Source organism: Apis cerana, linkage group LG8 (assembly GCF_029169275.1).
Source record: "Apis cerana isolate GH-2021 linkage group LG8, AcerK_1.0, whole genome shotgun sequence".
Taxonomy (NCBI): Eukaryota; Metazoa; Arthropoda; class Insecta; order Hymenoptera; family Apidae; genus Apis; species Apis cerana.
The window spans coordinates 8,927,805-8,940,414 of NC_083859.1; the positions used below are offsets into that span (position 1 = coordinate 8,927,805).

The window sequence follows — 12,610 nt, forward strand, 5'->3', positions numbered from 1 at the left end:
CCTTCAACTCGAAGAGATAAGGAATTTTGTTTACTTCTTAATTAACCACCAGTTCGCTCGATCGAGAGAAATAAGAGATCGAAAGGTGGGAAGAGGAGAACGTTTACGAGGTGGAAGTAAGCACGACGAGTTCAAAAGTGGCTCAGCCGCGACACTTATTTCCACTTTTCCTTTGCGATTTTATCGAAGCGTTTAGTGGCAGACAATTTACCAGCAAAACATGAGGGAACAATTGTCCGGCACGAAGAAGGAAGGAAATGACACGGACGATTCTTTTACAACTGCTATTCCTGAATTATAGGATCGGGCAATGGCGCATGAAATAGCCTCTGCCGCGTTCGTCTCTTCGCCCAATCGCGTATTTCGTTTCGCGAGTCTCTTCGCTCGTTGCAAAGCTCCTGTGCGATTTGTTTTGTCTTAGGAAACACTTTCAACCCTCCTGACTTTTCGAGACCTAGAGATCTTTGAGGGAAAAGACTCGAACGTAACGGACGTATATACCCAAGTTTATCCATTTATTGAATTTTATGGTTTTTGAAATTCATCGAGAGCGAATATTTATATGTGAAATGAGAATTCATTTTGGATTGGAACAATTGCGAGGTGAAAGAAATTTGGACAGGATAGTTGAGTTTATCTTTTCGACGAGACTTTGCGTGGAAATTTAAATGAATATCCTTTTCATGTTGGAAAATTAGAATGAATGAAAACACGGAGAAAGAGAGAGAAAGAGAGTAAAATGAAAATGAATACGCGAGAGATTGCAGAGATATGACACGAATTTTATTACTAAAATCTAAATTTTCCTTTTCTCTAAACTTGTTTACGTACAGTTTACTAAAAATAACGAAAGATCATGTTTCCGAAATTAAAAGTTATTGTAGATTTTATTTTGTCAAAAATATCGAAGGATAAAAAAAATCTTGTATCATATACCAATTTAAAAAAAAGAAAAAACAAGTTGCAACAGTGAATAATCGAAGAAATAGGATTTTAAAAATCATGGAAAAGCGGAGCAATCGTCACGTGATCGATGAATCTTTTGTCTTGGCGGATAGAGATGTATCAGGTGCACCTTTTCAGTGAAATAACTGATGACACGTCAGCCAGATTACGAGAACCGTTTCTGTGGATCGCTCGATCGGTAATAGAATGTTCTTCCGAATCGATCGATTAGTCGTTAATCAACGTGTCAACGTACGGAAATATTCGTCTCTGTTTAGCCAATGAATAATGTCTGGACGAACTGATTGGACTCGTGCCTTCGCGAATTTTCGACTTTAATACCGAGAAATAACCGAGAAATAAATCTCGAACAGGAAATTTCATAAAATTTGCGACACTTTGATGGGCAATAAAGAAGGTAATATAGGATGTTCGACATAAATAGATTCCTGAATTCTTTCCTGAACGTCTAGTTTTGAAAATACGAAAATAAAATTTGTAAAATTTTATTGTTTATTTTTTAATTTTGACGCAGGAATGATGGATCGTTGAATTTTTTTTATAACTTAATTATAACTTAATTATTCATCATTTTATAAAATACACAATACAATTCATCTATAAATGTGTAATATATATATATTTTAAAGATAACAGAATAATAATTTTTTATTTTGTTCGTACAATTAATCTTTTTCTTTTCTTTTTAATAGAAAAAACGAAGGAATAAAAAAAAAAAAATATTCCAACTTTATACTTTTTGTACGTGAGGTTGCAAGTTGAACAGGATAGTTTATGGTAGAGTTGCCCTAACGACATGGATGGAAATTTATTATCCCTGTAAAAAAATTTACGACGCCGTTAAAAATAAAAATCGTAACTACATTTCGTACGACTCTTGAAACTTTAATGGTTGATAAGGTAATTGCACGGAATACGAGACAATAACTCGAAATGATCTAGTCATATATGCGAACTGATTATCTGTTTCTACAAGTTGCCAAGTTTCTAACATCTTTAATAATTGTTAAAAAAAAAATTGTATCACTTATTTCACAAGATAATATTTAAATTTATACTTCGAGATATAAATTTCACAAAATTACATTTAGACACTCTTTGCATATTTTTTATTTTATTCATTTTTTTTCATTAATTATATAAAACGATATCACATCAGAAATTCAAGAGTTTTTTTTTTTTTAAGCAAAAATACGAATAATGATCATATATCTATTCTAATAAGAATACATCAAATTATTTCTGCTGCAAACCTGCACAAGTTTCAATCAATCAATTATCAATCGGATTACTTTTCAAAACATTGAATTAATCGAGTTAAAACGGTGCTCTTTATAGTAATTTCAACCGCATAGTTGCCACCAGAAGCGTCAGAAAACCAGGTTTGAATTCGTGAAATCGGATTTGCATGCGAGAAATGGTGAAAATTGTTCGAGTGCCCTTTGTACACCGTGGCAAAATGTATGAATTTTTCATCGTCCGTTTTCTTTCGTCTTTGAGCAATGTCCAAGCGGTATTGTGTTCAAGTTTAATAATTCCACGATTCTACTCGAGCGCACTACCCTTTGATCAAAATTTCCAATCGAAATTCTCTTATTTCGAAAAATTTTCTATCGGTAAATCGATCCAGAGTTTTTATCGGTTTTGCATTTTTCTAAAGTAACGAGCAACCTTTCGTTTTATTTATGAATTGATTGGTCTTAGTTGCGAACTGGATATAGAACTGGAAAAAGAATTTTATATAAAGTTATTACATATATATATATATATATTATATAAAATTATTATATATGATTAAATCGAATCGAGGATAAATAAATTAAGAGATAAAATAGATGTTTCATAATTAATGAAAATGTAGAATGCAGTTCAGTATATTTAATTAGAACAAATTAATTTATACCCTCGTTTCGTTTGATTGAATAAATTTATTCATGTATTCTTTATCATGTATTCTATTTTACTTGATAGAATATATTAATTTACAATTCTATTTGATATATGGGGTATAATAATTATTTAAGGCAATATATATATGCTTACCATACTGAACATCAATATCACTGTTGCAAAATTATTCTTCTGGAAATTGTATGAATTCGAATCATGTTCACGAACTTTCCATTCATTTTGTTCTTATGGCTGGAACACGAACATTGTTTTTAGAATTTTTAACATTGGACGAATCCAATTTTAAATTAAACAATTTTTCGAACAACAGTCTTTCCTCGATAATTTTACGATTATTATCACAAACTGGCTATTAACAGTTTCATAGAAAAATAATTTATATTTTTTTTTAGAGAAGAAAAAACTTTTGGAAAGTTTTAAAATCTTCTTTGAAGAAATCAGGTCAGTGGACAATTAGAGACGAGGAAGTGACTGTAATGAAGACGAATGATATCACGGTAAATATTAAAAAGTTTAAATTTGAACTGCTATCTATTTTATAATTAAACTTGATGCCACAAAGGCAGCATAGGAACTATACTAGTTGTCTTGTTTGATTATCAAAGTTGGGTTACATCAGTCACAATTAGAATGGATGTATATCTTATATTAGTGATAGTTTGGAACTACTTACCAATTTAAACTGATTAGATCCCTGGTTAATGATTATAACGATGTTAGTTAGATAGGTATATGTATTTGAGGAATCCATTGATTTTTCGGATCATATCAAAATACATGTGGTGATCTGAAATTTAACTTAAATTATATATCCCTGGCTAATTGATATTCAAATTTAAACTTGATGATTCTTTGCCATCGTTCATTATTCAAATTCTTGTTTAAAGACATATTTGAGTTATATCGATTATCTAATTAGTAATTTACTGTTCATTGGTGAAAGGAATGCGGATTTGATTGGTTAAAATGTAAAAAGAAAATATATTCATTTATATTTGTATTTTCTACCATAATTTATCGTGTATACCAATCCGATTGCGATAAAGCTAATTAACCTCTTTGGGAAAAAGGCTATGTAGAACATATATATTGATTGAAGGAAATGTTTTATCGTTGGTTTTTGATATTGGTTGATATGTGTATAAATATATTACTCACTTTGTTCATTTTGATAATCTGTATATAATTTTTCGATGCATCGGCGCAGAATTCTAACCTCTTATTTTTCATCGATATGTGTAGGCTAATTACGATTTGTAACAATAATTTAATTTAAAAATATAATCTCGTATTCGAATAGTTAAAATAATAATTGTAAGTATATAAGCTAAAAATAAGTAATAATTTCGAAAATATTTTAGCTTCCAATCTTAGATCATTATCCTAACGTAACTTTATAAATAATTCTCACTGTTCAAATTATAACTCTTCTATTACTATGTAGCGGGTGGTATTAGAGTGGGGATAGACGAAAGGTCCTTCTTGTTTCTGTACCGTCCCTCGTGACTTCTTTTCACCGGTGAATTATATTTAGCTACGTTTTATTATTTGGAATCGTTGTGTATTATTTGTTAACAATTCTGCAATCCATATCCATATTTGAGGTAAGTCTATTTATTTATTTTTATTGAATAATTATGTTCGAAACATCGTGTGTTATTGGTAGAGATTTGAAATCTTCCTAACCTCTCTTATCGTTAATGTTAAAATATTTGTAAATACTAAATAACAACAGCAGAATAAAGGATTTCTACTAGAACAGATTATCATTTGTATTTGGAAAATCTTATAGTCTGTCACTTATGATTCTTATCGTCCTTTACACCAGAGAGAGTAATATTTCAATAAATACGCAGTATATTAAAGTAATGATAATTTAACCGATATTATTTGCGAAAAACGAAGTTTTACTAAATTAACCGTGAGGGCGTTTCCAAGTATCGAATAAACCATCGCTTATCTCGAAACTAGCACAACTATTGACAACGCGATTTCCGGGTGCACAAATAATCGAACGACAGGATAAATTGCGAATGCGATTCCGATGGTGATTAATGGAACGTTTAATAAGGGTTTGTAGAAGTTCGTGACAGGTAATCGAATTTATTCACGGGGAATTAAAATTATTGTTCGCGGTAAATCACAAAAGGGAGAAGGGTAAACGACAATTATATATCCGTGTATGCGATAAGTAATGATTGAATGAAATGGAAATAATGTCGTAGAAAATCGAACCAATGTCACACCGAGACTTCACCCTTTCGTTTCTAATTAGCGGGGATTGCGTGGGAAACGATGGTGTAATTAATGCTGTTACATTAACCTTCTCTTCTTCCCTTCCCCCGATCCATCGAGTGTCCTTTTCATAGTTGATTAATTGAGAGTGGAACCGTTTATACGCCCCAGTTGTGAAATCCTTTACGCTCTTCCGTTGATTTTTATTCTATTTAGGGACTCTGTAATTTGATTCACCGTCATTTAGATTCCATCTTTTTCGCTTTTTTTATTGCAAAATTTAAATATTTTCCGTGTTTTTTTTTTCTATAAGATTTAAAATTGGATAAAACGGAGAATATTTCGCAACGATTGATTTAATGATTTATGAATAAAATTTTAATTACTTTTAAAATGACGTTTAATTAATTTACACATTATCCGAATAAAATTGATTCTCGTTCGTTCTCAGCTGTGTAATTTAATAATTTTTTCGATTTTAAATAGATATCAGTTTGCTCTTCTCGTTATTATTAATATTTTATAAAGATATAATTGTTATCTATCAATCTCAATTAAAAAAGAAATTCTTTACGTTTATTTTTTATTTCAATTTTAGAAAATTGAAATAATTTTTATCGATTACTGCGATTAAATTTTAATAATTCTTTTTTTTTTATAATATCTATTACAGAGATAAACATCGATCCTAATTAGGATTTTTTTATACTCTTTGTGATAAATTTTATTCTCAAACAAATCTTTGATATTCGTTTCTCTTTTTTACATCATTTTTCATATGATTGGAGTATTTCAATATTTTGTTAATACTCTTTGTACGTATGGAATCGTTAATCCGTCCTAATTACAAGATCCTTTATATTCTTTATTTTAGTAAAGGAAATTCAAAATTGAAATTCAAAAGATATTTTTGATATTAATTTTATAAAAGATAAATTATTTCATAAATATCTATCACGACATTGAATATTTATTACTTCCTCATCTCCAACTTCTCTCTATTTATCTTTAGTGACATGTAAAATTAACTTTCACTATTCATTTTCCCCTTTCCATCGTTTTAAAAAAATTTAAAATATAAATTATCTCGTAAGTTTGAATAATTTCTTAATTCCTTCCACTATATTCTCGCCTCTCTAGAGTATTCTCTTTCAGTGTTGCGAAATTTAAAATTAATTTTCATTATTCATTTTCATCGTTTAAAAAAATTAAAAAACATAAATTACTTCCCAAGTCTGAATAATTTCTTAATACCTAATTTCTCTAGAATATTCATTTTCAGTATCGCGAAATTTAAAATTAACTTTCATTACTTTTCATCCTTCCATCTTTCTCTAAAAAGAAAAGTTCGAAACACGAATTATCTCACAAATCTGTAAACAATTTCTTCGTTATCATCATCATCACCCCTATTATGTTACTCGTTTAACGTATTACTTCTATCTCTATCTCTAGCTTTTCTCCATACCGGGCTTCAATGGCGCGAAATTCAAATAGAAGAAATAGAGAAAATTAAAAAGAAGGAGAGCCAAATCAAATGTTTCTCAAAGACAAATCTTCATCCCATCCCATCTCTCTCTCTCTCTCTCTCTCTCTCTCTCTCTCTCTCTCTCTCTCTCTCTCTCTCTCTTCCTCCCCTCCTCTCTCTCCTCCCTTCCTCGTTTTCTTGCGAAACTTACGTGGCCCATTTACGAGAGACGTGTCTGCCGCAAGATGGTTTTCAATTACGTCCACCTAGGAAGAACAAATCGCTCTATTTGCTTCGACACATTCGGTACACGGGATCGATGGCAGGCCGGCTTCCTGTAATTTGTCCATGGGATCCGGCCGGACAAATTAATCGACACGGATCGCGAACAGGTACGCGTCCAAGTCGCGTGGAATCGAAACCCGATCCGGAAAGTTGGCAAAACGCCAACAAGAAACAGCTCGCCGCGAACCTTTAACGATCAGGAATTAATTCAATCTGTTTCGCGTGAAGGCTGTTTTTTTTTCTTTCTTTCTTTCTTTCTTTCTGACAATCCGACGGATAAAAGGATCTTTAACTTTCGAAGGATTTATTTCTTTATGAGATAGATTCTTACAGTGGATTCGTCACAATGGATGTGTTATTTATTCTGGGAAGAAAGTTTCGTTTTTGAGATACCATGGATACCGTAGATTTATTTTTCTTGGAACGTTGGAAAATATTGTAAATTGTTCGTGAATGGGATGACGGGAATACGTATAACGTTTCATATTGCATATTTTAAGTTTTGATATTTCTTTCTATTTTAAATGTAAAATAAATATAGAGGATAAAAGTTTTTGAGATTTGTTGTAGATTTGTCGATATTGTATTTAATGTATTTGTGGAAGAATATTATGAATTGTGATTATAGCTTTAAATTTGATATAAGGAGTTTTGTAAGTTTTTTATTTAATTGTTGAAAAAAGATTAGTTGAAGAAGTATGTAGAAAAGTGTTTTATATTTTGTGTTTTGAAATGAGAAATTTTGTTTGGAGAGAGGTGTGTGCATGTATCATATTGAATCTTAAGAAATTATAAGAGCTTGAATATTTCAACGTAATATCAATTGTCATAGATTAAAATACTACAATGTGCTACTTGTTTTATGTAACAAATTCAATACTTACATTCATTGATTAATTATATTTTTTTAAAAAAAATATGGTAAAAATGATAGTAAAAGAAATTTTTTTATGGAAATAAACATACGTAATGTGCCCATTTCGATCAAAAAAATTATTTGTTTATTTATTTAAAATTTATTTGTTTGAAATTAATTCTTCATATTTAAATTTAAAGGACAGGATTTTTGTGATAATAAAACATTGCAAATAAATCATTTTATACATATAAAAATCACAGAGATACACACATAGATATATAAAAAAAAATACACACCCGGAAAAACTGGATAAAACATTTTATTTATCCAACAAACAACGCATTCTTTCACATATCAATTTTATATCGCTATGTGAAAATTCTTGCTTTTCAAAATAATTTATATTAATAACAAAAAATAATTGTGTCAATATTATATATTTTTCAACATATTTTTTTTTTTTTTTACAATTTTTTAAGAGAAATATTTTATCTTGGAAAAATTTATTACTGTTTACTGTATTAATATCCTTGTTTTTTTAACACATTTGAAAAATCAACATTATTTTAACATATAATCATCTGCATAAAACGTAAAAAAATTCTTTTTCAAAAAATGAAACAATTATGAAACTTGACGATAATATATCTCAAAATATTATTACTCTCGTGATCTTTCACTGAATGGCTGTGCAACTTATTCGATTCGCAGTGATATAAATATCCCCTAAAAAAAAAAAAATCATTATTCCAAAGCAATTTCTAGTAGGAACTTTTTAATTCCAAACTTTCAATCGCTTCCCCTTCCTTCGTATCCAACAACACACAACAACGAAACTACCAACAAACTCATGCGCATCATCTTTTTTCTCTCTCTTTCTCTCTTCTTTTTTTTCTTTTCCTTTTTCTTTCTTTCCTTCTTTTTTCTTTTTTTTTTTATAGAAATCCAAAACCTTTAGCCGAAACTGGCTAAGCTCCCTCACTTGGCTCACTCATCCCTCAACGAAGTTGGAAAGTGGGTAATCACTTTATAAATATGAAAAAGTTCCGACAGCAGTATCCATTAGTCGTGAATACTTCTTTTTTACCTGGCCTGAAAGGACCATCCTTGAAGTAAGTTGATGCAAGGGATCGAGAACTGTTAAAGGGATTAAAGGCGATGTACGCAGACATCGAACTTTTGTTTTATTTTATCATTGATATTTCTTTTTCTTTTTAATTTATGTAAACAAATGATTTGCACGTAGATTTTGGATAAATTTCAAAGGATTTCGGGATCTTTTTTTTTTTTTAAATTTACATATTATTTAAGATTTAAAGATCGAGTTTAACGATTTGAAAAATTCAGGTTTTAAAAAAGAATGTTTTCTTTTTTTTTAATCAGAAAATTGAAACGTTTTGTAAATTTGGAAATTGAAACATTCAAAAATTCTTGGGAAAAATTGATGCAGCGAAAGATTTCAGATACGTATTTCAAAATTCTAAAACTAGACAATTATTAGGATAATAATAAGATTGGAAGAAAAAAAATAGAAAATTATAAGATTTAAGAAGACTTTCCATCTGAAATACTATATTTCCCAAATTCTCCAGCTATTCCAAAATTTCTCAAGCTCTAAAATTCCAAGAATTCCTCGATTTCCCGAATTCATTCGAAAACTTTCAAAATTTGAAAAATTCCTTTCCTTCCGGATCATGGAAGAGCGAAAATCTTTACACAATCTTGCGACGCATTCCTCGATGAACGGTCCCAAAGTTGAGGTGAGAGAGGTTCGAGAGCGAGGACTGATTAATTTCCCTTTTGAAAACCCAGCGGTTCCGCAGAGTGAGGGGGACGAACAATAGTCCGCGCAAGGTGCATGATCGTTGAACAAAAAAAGCGTCGATACGTGCCTCGAACTCTTGGCCGACCCCCTCCCTCCCCTGTATTGATTTTACGCTAAGAGCCGCTTTTTTAAAAGCTTCTTTATCCCCCTTCCGCATCGTAAATTGCGGTCTCATCGTGTACGACACGCTTTCCAGTCTCTTGAAAGACGTGAGATACCCGCTATAATCGGTGAGAGTAACCCCCCCTTCAGAGGGGCATTAAAAATTTTCCAATGCATCGTAAATATTCCCAGATCCCTGTCTCGAAGTAACGCGCTCTTTCAGCCATGTGTCCAGATCCTTATCTTATCTCAATGTCTCGAATGCGTCGAGAGTTGGAATAACATTGGAACAACGATTTGAAAAGTTTGCGAGTCGATGAATCTCGAATCTCTTCTTATCGACCGAGCCGAGTCTCAAAGTAACGGTAAAGTAACGAGTTTTAACCTGGATAACTGACTTTGTTGTCGTTGCATTGATCGCTTCCAATCGGTAAAATTTCTGGTGAAATTCGTGTATGCATAAGCGAAAACACGATCTTTCCTCTGAGGAGAGGGAATTAGTTAATTCTGTTCGAGTTTTTTTTTTTAATTATTGTTCTCCATTGTAAGCAAAGAAAAAGAATCGAGGCATAAATTTTACACAAAAAGAAGAAATTCAACATACATGTTAAACAATGTAAGTAACGAGAGGCTAATTAGCGGCGAATACTAGCTAAAATTGGTAAGAGTGAATTAATTCATTCGTTACGTAATCTTTATTCTCCATCTCTATTGCATCGCAGCACGCGCACCGGACAGGTTGCTCGCTACCAGGCGCCTAGCTTTCACAATTTCGAATCTTTATAACCAGAGAACGGATCTAGATCGGACGTATGTTCATTGGACAAAAAATATTCATTTAATATCAAGCTTTTAATTTAAAAATCCACGTTTCTCGTCAACTCACATTTTATCCAATTATCACGATACGAGCTCGACGCGTATCAATATCAAGGATACAAAGATCCTATATATATATATCAGACGACTAATTTCCACTAATTTCACGATACAAACGCGTTTACACGCGAACGAGCGGTGATTGGTCGAGAACCCAATAGCGATTGAGGAGCGATGGACGAGAATATCGGAAGTACTAATTGCTAGCTCTCTGTGTCTACAAACTCCCCATAAACTCCTTTGGCCGTCTTATTGGGCGAGCAGAGACAAAGCAATATTTGTTGACCGTTATCGAAAAATCTTGTTAATAACGACTTTAATAATTTTGATCATTCTCCTTATTTATAATAATAAAATAAAAAGTAATTTTTAATTAGCGTGAATTAGCTTTGTTTTAACTTTATTAGCAAAAGTTACAAAAGTGAAATTTTATAATAAGAGTGGATGGTTACAGAGATTATTTTTAATGTCGTCGAAATCTTGGAATCGTGGTATCTCTACATTCACGATGAATCGAATATTAATCGATCATTCGATTCAAGCAGACGAAAGTGAAACATCTCTCCCGTTTAATTCCACATCGTGCTAACAACGTATAGATTCTCCTGTTTATTGAATCAGCGCCGGAAACGCACCTCCAGTTTGCATAATCAATTTTAATGCAACCTGTAATGGCGGCATGATGCGTCTCGATAAGCTAAATGCGATATTAATCAGGATATATCGATAGTTCGCTTGTTGGCCTCTGTTCCCGCTAGATTTGAAGTTTAATAACGTTGCTCAACATCGAACGGATGTTCAATAATGCTGGATTGCCTTTGCAAAGAGACCGAGAGCGTAAAAATCCAAGACACGATGAATATTTTTCTCTTCTTCTTCTTCTTTTTTTTTTTTTATAAAGAAACGAAGAAAACAAATACGCGAATTTCCATTAATTTTATCTATTTTTATTTCAGTCGAAACACGTTTACGGACAAGAGGGACGTCTTATAAAAATAATCAACTTTTGTAAGAGGATATCGGAAGATAAAAAAGCGTCAAAAAATTATGTTACGAGCACAATACAAATGGATTTATTTGCTTCGTTATACGAACGATTTGTGGAAACACGTAACGGATAATTATTGGCGAGAACCGAGTGGATAAATTCGTTCTTCGAGCGCGTTTCTTTCACCTCAAAAGTGTGTCAAAAGCGTTTCTCGAGTTCGAATGGAAGGAGTCGAAAAACTTTGGAAACTGTTGCGAGGCGGGAAACAGGTTTGATACAACTGTGAGTAAAAAGCGCGATAACGATGGAATTCCTTCGCAAATGGACGGGATACGAATGCTTTTTTCTTTTTTTTTTTTTCAACCCTCGCTTTCCCTTTGTTCGCAGAAGAGAAGAATCGAGGCGGATTCGAAGGATTAAGCGGGATCTTAACTTCGAGGAGGAAAGGAGAGGGAAGAAAACTTACGAAAAAAAGATTGGAATGGTGGAATTGCAGAGTGATATTAATAACAAAGTCTTGACGCTGGAAGGCGATTGAAATAAAATTTAAACAATTTCGAAAACGTTGGAGGCGCTTTAAAAGTTGTTTAATAATTTATAATTTATGCCTCCCCCTGTGAAAGTGGGACGAAATCGTTGAACTTCTATAACGTTCGATATCGTTAAGACCTTTCCACGACGTGCTTACGCTTTACTGACTTCAATGAATATTATAATTACTTTGAGAAAGTTTATTATTACAATTATTATTGTATTATTGTATTATTATTGTAATAAGAATTTCTTCATCGATTTTCATTTTATTCGATATACATATACATATATATGTATATATATGTATTGAATATTTTAAAAGGAATAATTAATCTTAAACGAATTACATTATGATTAATGTAGGATAAGTTAGGACTGTTTCTGAATCTGGATTTGGATCTGGAAAAGATAATTGAAATTAATTCAAATTTAATCTTGGTTTAATCTGTATTTATTAATGTAATTCTAATTCGAGTCTGTATTTAGAACATATTTATAATGTCTAAATATCTGCACTATTGAATGTTACTCAAAAGAAATTTTACATATGATCCAAAT

At 31.6% G+C, this 12,610-nt stretch overlaps 1 long non-coding RNA gene across 1 annotated transcript; it reads right to left on the bottom strand.

Annotated features, from left to right (window-relative positions):
• Positions 1-1,716: 1,716 nt before the first annotated feature.
• On the bottom strand, positions 1,717-4,475 carry LOC107996402 (uncharacterized). Its single transcript, XR_009830725.1, has 4 exons — positions 4,036-4,475; positions 3,551-3,664; positions 3,010-3,108; positions 1,717-2,689 (listed from the first exon to the last, which is right to left on the bottom strand). It is a non-coding gene; the product is annotated as an uncharacterized LOC107996402 (long non-coding RNA).
• Positions 4,476-12,610: the final 8,135 nt, after the last annotated feature.